The sequence below is a fragment of the Macaca mulatta genome, chromosome 13, assembly GCF_049350105.2.
Source record: "Macaca mulatta isolate MMU2019108-1 chromosome 13, T2T-MMU8v2.0, whole genome shotgun sequence".
Taxonomy (NCBI): Eukaryota; Metazoa; Chordata; class Mammalia; order Primates; family Cercopithecidae; genus Macaca; species Macaca mulatta.
The window spans coordinates 70252353-70262590 of NC_133418.1; the positions used below are offsets into that span (position 1 = coordinate 70252353).

Genomic DNA, 10238 nt, shown 5'->3' on the forward strand with positions numbered 1-10238 from the left:
GTTTTTATACTTTTTCTACATATTTATTCATGAATAAATATGATACCGTTTGTGTGTTTTGCTCTTTTACATAAAAGATATACTGAAAATGACTTTTTGTAACTTGCTCTTTTCTATTCAACTTTACATTTTTGAATACATTAATCTGTGTTGAAATATGTAGGCATTTATTCATTTTAACTGAGATATCATATTTCATTGTGTGATGATGAAACCACAATTATATGTTCTACTAGTGATGAACATCAACCTTCTAACCTATTCACATTACAAAGAATTACATGTATCTCGTTCTGTACCTGTCTGAGCAGCATAGAACTGAAGGTGAAGTTGTTTCCTTGAAGGGTATGAGCATCTTCCACGTGAACAGATATTGCAAAATTGCTCTAAGTGGCTGTGCAAATGCGCACACCCTGTCATGTATCAGAGTTCCTGTTGTTCCATATCCTCGCTAATGTGGTATTACCAGACTTTCAGATTTTAGTTATTTAGGTGAGTGTGAAATGGTATCTCATTTGTGATTATTATTGGCATGTCCTGATTACTAGTGATATGGTGTGTCTCTGTGTCCCCACCTGAATCTCATCTCAAATTGTAATCCCCATGTGTGGAGGGAGGGAGGTGATTGGATCGTGGGGGAGGTTTCCCCATGCCGTTCTCACGATAGTGAGTGAGTTTTCACGAGATTTGAAGGTTTTATCAGGGGGGTCTTCCACCCTTCGTTTTCGCTTCCCCTGCTGCCTTGTGAAGATGTTTGTTTCCCTTTCCATCATAATTGTAAGTTTCCTGAGGCCTCCTCAGCCGTGTGGAACTGTGAGTCAATTAAACCTCTTTTTTTTTTTTAAAGTAAATTACCCAGTCTTGGGTATTTCTTTATAGCAGTTTGAAAATGGATTAATACAACAACTAGAGAATTTTTTCGTTTGTTTATTGGTCTTTAGAGGCTGCTCTTCTATTAACTGACAGTATATGCTTTTTGCTCATTTTTTTCATTGGGTTGCTGCCTTTTTCTTTGGTAGTATTTCCTTCTATTTTGGGATACTAATATTTTCTTGGTTGAAAATATGAGTTGCAAATATCTTAAGCTTTGGCCTTTCACTTTATATATGGTGTCTTTTGTCATACAATAACTTTACATTCTAATGTAGTCAAAATCCATTTTTTCCTTTATGGTTGGTACCTTTTCTGTCTTGTTTAAGAAACCCTTCAGGCCAGGAGTGGTGACTCATGCTTTTAATCCCAGCACTTTGAGAGGCCGAGGTGGGCAGATCATCTGAGGTCAGGAGTTCAAGATCAACCTGGCCAACATGGTGAAACCTTGTCTCTACTAAAAACACAAAAAACTAGCCAGGCCTGGTTCTGTGTACCTGTAGTCCCAGTTACTCAAGAGGCTGAAGCAGCAGAATTGCTTGAACCCGGGAGGCGGAGCTTGCAGTGAGCCGAGATCGCGCCACTGCACTCCAGCCTGGGCGACAGAGTGAGACTCCTTCTCAAAAAAGAAAAAAAAAAAAAAACCCTTAGACACAGAGATAGAGGCAGTTGTATAGTGGAGAGTCTACACTTGGAGTTGGAATGCTTAGATTTGAATCTCATATTAGCTTCTTAAATGATGGGAAGCCTTGCTCTTTTCTAATTCCTGGAAAAGTTTGTATCGGATCAGGGTTATCTGACCTTAAAGGTTTGGCAAAACCCAACTTATACAATCATCTGGGCCCTGTACATTTTGTTGCTGTCATTGTTGATTTGTTCAACAGGTTTATTGAGCTATCATTAATATGCCATACAATTCGCCTATTATAAGTGTACAGTTTTTTTTTTTTTTTTGGTAAAGCTATTCATGTTGCAACCATCACCACAGTGTAGTTTTAAAGCATTTTCATCATCCCAAAAAGTTCATGACCATTTGCTGTCAATCTTAGCTTCCTCTCCTAGCCCCAGGCAATCTGCAGATAGAAATTTGTCTTTCCTAGAAAGGTCATATAAATAGAGTCATACAATATGTAGTCTTTGGCTTAGTAATTATGAAGTTCATATGTTATAACATGTTATCACTGATTCCTTTTTATGCTGAATGGTATTCTATTTATGGATATACCAGATTTTATTTATCCATTCAAGAGTTGATGGACATTTGTATTGTCTCAGGTTTTTGGCTATTATGAGTAGTGCTGCTTTGAACATTTGCTTACAAGTCTAAATGTAACTCAATTTGAGTAATCCATATTTTCTTTCTGGCTGGTTTAAGATTTTCTTTTTGTCCTTGGCACTTTGCTATTTCATTACAATATTTCTAGGGGTAGATTTATTTTTATTTATACTGCTCATTATGCTTCTTGAATCTTAGTACTCATGTCTTTCTGTTATCCTGTGAGATTCACAGTTACCATCCCTTCTGTTTGATGCTCTCCATTTTCTCCATTCTCTCTTCCTAGAATTGCCATTATGTATGCCACACTTTTTCATTCTATTCTCACATCTCCCAGCTTCCCTGGGTTGCAGTTTAGAAAATTTCTTTGCCTCTATCTTCTGAATCAAGAATTTTTCTCTTCTGTTAGGTTGCATTTTCTGTTACCAGTTCATTAAACTCTTAATTTCGTTGTCAATATTTATTTCTCATTGGTTCACTTTCAAAAATGCCTTTTTCTTTGCTCATTTTGTCCTCTTTCCTAGGATCTATTCCTTTAAAAGAAACTTTTTAATCATTTAAAATATATGTAATATTTCTCTTTCTCTCTCTCTCTTAGAGACAGGGTGTCCCTCTGTCATCATGGCTGGAGTTCAGTGGTGCAATCATAGCTCACTGTAATCCCAAACTCCTAGGCTGAAGTGATTCTCCCACCTCCATCTCCCAAGTAGCTAGGACTATAGGCATGCACCACCACACCCATCTAATTTTTAAATTTTTGTAGACAGGGTCTTGATATGTTGCCCAGGCTGGTGTCAAACTGCTGGGTTCTAGTGATCCTCCTGTCTTGGCCTCCCAAAGTACTGGGATTACAAATGTGAGCCACTGCACCCAGCCATGTAATCTCTTTAAGGTTAATTTATTACCTACTGTTCTGACAATATGATTTCTCCCATTTATTGTCTCTCCTGACTTTCCCTTGTTACAGTTCATTACCCTGTGTGGTTTATAAATTTTTGCTGTGAGCCATTTCTAGCAGGTGTTCATTATCATATTTGAAATGTTTGTGCTTCCTGAGTTGTGGAAATGTCACTTTGGGATGGTTTTGCATTTGTTTCTGTGGACTAGGAGTTTAGTTGTTCCAAATCTGGTTTTCTACCTTTATTCTTTGGCTTGGGATTCTTACACAAATGACATAATCTGGACCTCAGACTCCCCATAAACTTCTGGTTTTGATTTCTTAGTAGGTACTTTTTGTTTGTAGTCTTGATTTTTTTTTTTCCAATTAGTGTCCCAGGCAGATGGTAAGCTTCCTTGTTGCTTTCCTGACAGAGCAAGTCGTTTTCCTAAGCCCTTTAGAAGGGCAGCTCTTTGAGGGTTCTAGTTTTGTGTGTTTCTGATTACAGCTCCCCACCCCTCTGAGGCCTGGGGCCACATCTCCTGACCCTTCATGTATTGCCAGTACCATCTCTTGGTTTCCCAGTGTCGTTCCCCAGGGTCACCCTGGTACCAGTTCATGGGCCTGTTCCTCTGGCTTCAGAACATTCTTGTTTTCTAGTTTCAATGTTTTGAGTATGGGTGTGTATCAGAATCTCCTTCAGGTTGTATGCTGCCCAGTGTTCCTATGTGTCTGCAGCCATGCTGAGTTCGACTTCAGCTCAGTGTGCCTCAGAGCTGGGGGTCTCCATCTCTCTCCATCCCCTGCTTGCTCAGGGGCATCTGCTGACTGTCGATTCAGCCAGAGGACTGAGAGGTCGGAGGCATTGCCCTCTTTGGAGAAGGCTTAGGCTGCCCTTCTATTCACCACTGCCCTCAACCTCATTCTTTCTTCCTTCAGGAACCTGGAGAGTTCAGGTTCCTCAGGGAAGCCACAGCTGTGTCTTCAATTTTCCTTCTTCCAGGATTAAGCAAAACAGGTCGAGAAGGAGCCTCCTTGAGGATCAGCATCCCTCTCCCCTTTCCACGTCCTTCTCTCTGTCGACCTGGGAGAGGCCCAGGCCAGCATTCCTCCAGGCCTCAAGAGGGATTCTCTGGTTTCTTTGGTGTTCGTTCTGGTTCCTGCTGACAGGTGTGACTGTTCCTCTTGGTAGGATGGTGAAGAACAGAGGCGTGGGTTTGGACTTGGGGATGGAGAGGAAGAGTTAGCCCTTCAGTTGTTTTTGGCTCTTTAGATGCATGCAAAGGCATTCATTAGGTCCAGCCTGACTCATCACAGTGCTGCAGTGAGATTTGGAATCCAGGCTTGTAATAAAGCATTGCTTGTGTTGTTGAAAGGGTGGTTATTTAGAAAGGGATTAGGATCCCAATGAGCCTGAATCACTTAGACCTGTGTTTCTCACGGTTGCCTGCATATTCAAATCACCTGGGGGACTTCTAAACATGATATGGGTAGCCTGCCCCTAACTCACAACAATCAGATCAGAATGTCTGAGGATGGATTCAGGTATCAGTGTTATAAACTCTCCTAGTGATTCTAATGTGCAACCAGAGCGTCAAACCACCGCCTTAGACATACAGCATCTTAATCACATCCCAATATTATTTCCAACACAAGTTTAAGTCAAGACATCTGCCCTCTTTAAGAATCATTAATTAGCTATGGGGAGAGGTTAAGAGAGCTCTGTTCAGATATGAGATAACTGTTAACACATGTATTTTTAAAAGGCCAAGAGACTGATTACCATGTGATACAACAAAACTTCCAAATCATATTCTAAGTTAAGGTCAACAAGCTAGGGAGTTCTCTGTTCCCCCTTTATACCTCTTGATTATTTGATCTTTGTTTTGGTCTCTGTGGAAGACAAAGATGCTCAGTCCACAACATTTTTACAGCTGGAAGGGTGGTCCCCGGAGTCCGAAGCCTTCACTTTTTTCTGAGGGCTACAGTGGTGACCCTGCAGGGTTTAGAGTATTTTTTAGTCCTCATTGCTCCCTTCTCGATTTTGGGGTGCAGCCCTCCATGCAAAATCTTCTCTCTGTTGTGCCACATAAGTCCCACAGGGGACTCCTTGGCCACTCTAGATCAATTCTCCAGTGCACCTGTGAGCTTCCCTCAGCTTTGAAGCCTTCTTGAAGGTTGAGCAAAATGTTGCCTGCACACATCACAGGGGAGAACACAGGCTCTTGAAAGATGCTGGGTTTTGGTGGACAAACCATTTCCAGAATTCCCTTTAGGATACCCAGTTCCTTTCTCCAGGAAAGAGGGACGAGATTTCCTTTTTGCTTTGGCAGAACGTTTGAATGCAATCTCAGGGGTCCTGAGGGTGTATGAGCAGAAGGTCATTGGTCTGATTTCAAAAGGGCATGGACTAAAAATTCCTGAGAGGAAATGTCTGTTGAAAGGACCTCCTAGGTACTTGCTATGTCTAGATAACAATGAAAACTCGCCAATCAATTCTGAAAGTCCTAAAATATGTCTGCCATCCTCTCAGGTCTACACTGATTTGCAGTTCTTCATTCCTTCCTCAACTGCATTAATGTAAAAATTCTACTGCAGCCATGCTATTTACTGCTTTTCCATGTTGAGGAAATGAATCTTTTATCTTGTCTCCCACTTTGTTTCTCTTTTTACTTGAAATAATTTTTTTTATCGTGTTGTATGCAGTTTGCTTTGACACTTTTCTTTTTAAAACTTTATTTTTTATTTTTTTTTGAGACAGAGTCTCACTCTGTCACCCGGGCTGGAGTGCAGCGGTGCGATCTCCCGGGTTCACGCCATTCTCCTGCCTCAGCCTCCCGAGTAGCTGGGACTACAGGCGTCCGCCACCACGCCTGGGTAATTTTTTGTATTTTTAGTAGAGACGGGGTTTCACCGTGTTAGCCACGATGGTCTCTATCTCCTGACCTCGTGATCCCCCCGCCTCGGCCTCCCAAAGTGCTGGGATTACAGGCATGAGCCACTGTGCCTGGCCTCTTTTTAAAACTTAAAAAAAAAAAATAACTCCTTTCAGAAGGCTTATCCTGCACATTGGTAAACACTAGAAAACATTGCTGTTACCTCAGGAGGATGAACTTGAAAGGGGACAACAAGAATTATTCACTTTTTCTTTATACAACTTTGTTTACTTTCTTAAAATGGGCCCATATTCAGCAATTAAAAATATTACAAAATAAATTCAGTCACAAAGAATCTAAACTGTTTTATTTGAATGTATGCAAACCCTTGATGTGTTACATTTTGTTGTAAATGTACACACTATAAGTACCTTTATAAATATACACACAAATACACATATAGATACATTAGTATTTATAAAGAACTGCAGACACTGCCTCCCCCACAGTAAACCCAGTACATTATAAATTAAAAACCAAATATGTGTGCCATCATTTAACCAAACAAATGATTTGCATTAAACCTGTAAGCGAAGGGAAATTCTGAGTTACGAGTGAAGATACAATGCTTAGCCAAGTGCGGAGAGTAGTCCACTGTTGATGGATACCTTCTGATGTTTTCTTTGTTCTCATTTGAGAAACTGGAATGAGTTAACGTCAAGGAGCATGCTGAGGTTTAACTCATTCCATAGCTCCAGAGTGACACAGGCGTGATTTAAGGCCAGTGAGCCTGCCGAGGTTTCAGTTCGTAGTGGAAGATGTCTGTCTTTGATTGATTACATAGAACCAGGGGTTCTCAACACCTATTGTGACTGACCCAGGGCTGAATGCATCCAGGCAGTTGGTTTGCTGCATTCCTGTAATTTTTCTGGTTCTAGTCAAAGCCCTTGGATGTAAGTAGCTAGTGGATTGATCGGGACTGTTTGATGGGTCCTGGACCCTGCAACTACTCCCACGGCTCCAAAGGGTCTGGGCTATTTCTGGGTCAGACCAGAGCACCTCAAACCTTGAGACAGACTGTAGGGTCTGGACCCTGACTAGGGCTTTGGGCACCTCTAGGACTGGAGGTGGGCTCTAAGCTAAGACTGTTAGGAGTGGCTGGCGGGGCCAACTAGGAGTACTAACAACCGGGATGGACAGACGCAGAATCCTCCACAGACTCCTGCCCAGCACGGAGGACGGGCTGCATCTGCCCTGACCTCAGCTTGGTGGGTTCAGCCAGCCCTGAACCAGCTTTGGTTTTGGCACAGTAGTTGGTGACAATGCTGCTCTTCCAATTAAGACTTTCCTTAACGGCAACTAAAAAACAGAAGAGAGTTACATTTGCAATATGTTTTTGCAAATGTATTTTTCTGAGCTTAGGGCTTTGTAGCTGCATTTTTTTGTTATTAGAAAAAAAAATCTTGCTAAATCATAAACAAAACTCTATTAAGTGGTTACGTTGGTGGTTGGAAATAGTGCTGTTGCTAAATAAAAAATAAGTGTAATTTGCTTTCATTGGAATGCGAAATTCCACAGAGGCTTGTGAAAAAAGTGCAGGGGCTTCTTTTGTGTTCTTAGGCATGAATTCAAAGAATTCAATTGTTCATGGATCAATAATGCTACAACTATGATAACTTCTGAGAGAATTCATCCTGCCGTGGTTTTTTAAGTTTGAGGGAAAATATTTTCATGAGGCCTACTTTGATGGGGCAAATTAAGTGTGGATTCATGACTGCTCAGGGAGGGGTAGTTTGGGAACTTTCCCAGTGAATCCTTTCCGAGTGATGAGGCAAGTCCAGCCCCTGGGACCACACGCTCACATCCTTCCGGCTATTTTAGATGCGAAGGGAAGTCCCAGAGCACCTCCTGTCCTGAGACAACGGGTTAGGGTGGGGACAAGTTAGACATTGTATTATAAAGTGAAAGTACCAGAAGCCCTCCCACCCATGTCCCAGGCCTAAAATCTAACTTGCTTGGCTTATGTAGCTTCAATACGTCCCCTGAATTGGTGCCCTTTTAGGCCTTGGCTTTCCCAAAGGGGTAGAAATTTATTTATAATTACAGCATGACAAAATCGGCCATACTGGAAATGAATTTTATGCACATTTAGTATAAAAGGTACTTTAACATTTCAGTTTCGCTCTCATTTTATTTTAGTTCTTCAGAGACATAGCCTGACCAAAATACTGATTGCAGTATTTAGAAATGGCCTGGGCCCTTTTCTTTCTGATTAAGAACAGGCGTGCTCATGGTTGAGGCACCAGCTCTCTTAAAAGCTGTGTTTAGCCATTGCGATGGCTCACACTTGTAATCCCAGCACTTTGGGAGGCTGAGGCAGGAGGATTGCTTGGGTTCAGGCGTTCAAGACCAGCCTGGGCTGAACATAGCAAGACCCTGTCTCTACTAAAAATAATCCCCCCCCGACCCCTGCCAAAACATAGCCAGGCATTGTGATACAGGCCTGTAGTTCCACTTACTCAGGAGGTAAAGGCAGGAGGATTGCTTGAGCCAGGAGTTCAAAAGTGCAGTGAGCTATGAAAACAAAACAACAAAATCCCAAAACCTTATGTATCTGATAGCATAGCAGAGATTCAACAAATATTTATTAGATAAAGGAAAAAAGGATCAAGGATTGATTCAGTTCTATTTCACAGTATTTATCAAGTGCCTTGCACATACAGGAAGAAAGGGCACAAACTTGTGCCCCCAAATCTGGCCATTTTCAACCTCACACTTGGTATGTCATCCAACCAATGAAGAAATGATCGCCCCTGCCAACATCTTATTGAGCATAACGTTAGTGTGAACTTCTTCTGTATATTCTGTAATAGAGTAAATATACCTATGTCAAGGTTTCTCAACCTGGGTACCACTGACATTCTGGGCCAGGTAATTCTTTGTTGTGGGGACTGGCCTATGCACTGTAGGATACTTAGCAGCAGGCTCCCTGGCCTCTATCCACTAGGCACGACCCTCCTCCACCCCAATCAGTGGTGAGAACCAAAAATGTTTCTAGACATTGCCAAATGTCGTTTGGGGGACAATCACCCTCAGTTGGAAATCAGTGGTTTATTTAAAATAATACTACATGATTATGCCACTTTAAGCGATACTAAAATTTAAAAAACCCTAATAATCTGGGGTCTTTTCTTGTTTTGTGAAGGTGTTCTATAATATTCTAGCCCAAGGAACACACACAGAATGGACTTTCCTCTGAGAAGTAAGGGTTTTGTTTATGGGAAAAATAACTGTTATTTGGGCGTGGAGATTTATAGTTAAAAAAAGTTTTATAAAAAATTTAACTTATTTGGAACAATAATAGAAAAAAACCCCCCAGAGAGCCAAGTGGTCATAATCATCACCTTGATGAACTCCTCTAACATTAAAAAAGTAAAATTAGCCAGGCATGGTGGCTCACACCTGTAATCCCAGCACTTAGGGAGGCCGAGGCAGTCGAGCCCAGGAGTTCAAGACCTATCTGAGCAATATGGTGAAACCCTATGTCTACCAAACATAAAAATGAAAAAATTGGCCAGTCATGGTGGCCCACGCCTGTGGTCCCAGCTACACAGGAGGCTGAGGCAGGAGGATTGCTTGAGCCCAGGAGGTCAAGGCTACAGTGAGCTATGTTTGCATCACTGCACTCCAGCCTAGGCAACAGAGCAAGACCCTGTCAAAAAAAAAAAAAAAAATTAGCATGGGAAACAAATGTCTGCTTCCTTCTGCTTCAGTCCCCAAAGTTAAATGTGGAAGTACAATATTTTTCGTTTCAGAAAAAAAAGTTTACAGTAAGGAAAGTTGAAGCTTTCTTTGGAGAAAATTGGAACAGACATAAATGTGAACCTGAAGTGGAGACAGGGTGATGACTTGAGGCTAATGCCAATTCCGAGCAAATCAGAAAGGAAGCCTGGGACATGGCTTTCCTTAAAAGAGTGGGAGACTATTTCTTACTTACCTACTCCCCAGGTAGGGATAGTCTTCCTTTTCCCATGGTGCGCAGGCTGCATATTTTGGAAATATCGCTGTTTTTAGCTTAAATCTGGTAGTTTTAACTCAGCAAGTTTGCTGAGACTGGCTTTCTGGCAGAGAGTGCCGTCCCCATCTTTGTTAAGGTTGACCTGCTGCGGTGCTGCCAGGGACTCATTTACTGCCTTTTTTCCTCGGTACACAGGGCACCCACTCTTTCACTCCATTACCATGTTGTTCTGGCAAGAACAATTAAGGCTTTGTCACGCTCTGAGTCTCCCCAGCCTGGTTGTGAATGGACACAGGCTTCTAGTGAAAGGGCACCCATCGC

General features: G+C 41.8%; 1 long non-coding RNA gene across 1 annotated transcript; it reads right to left on the reverse strand.

Moving 5' to 3' along the window:
• Positions 1–6239: 6239 nt before the first annotated feature.
• LOC106992948 (uncharacterized) lies at positions 6240–8498 on the reverse strand. Its single transcript, XR_013402776.1, has 2 exons — positions 8419–8498; positions 6240–7812 (listed from the first exon to the last, which is right to left on the reverse strand). It is a non-coding gene; the product is annotated as an uncharacterized LOC106992948 (long non-coding RNA).
• Positions 8499–10238: the final 1740 nt, after the last annotated feature.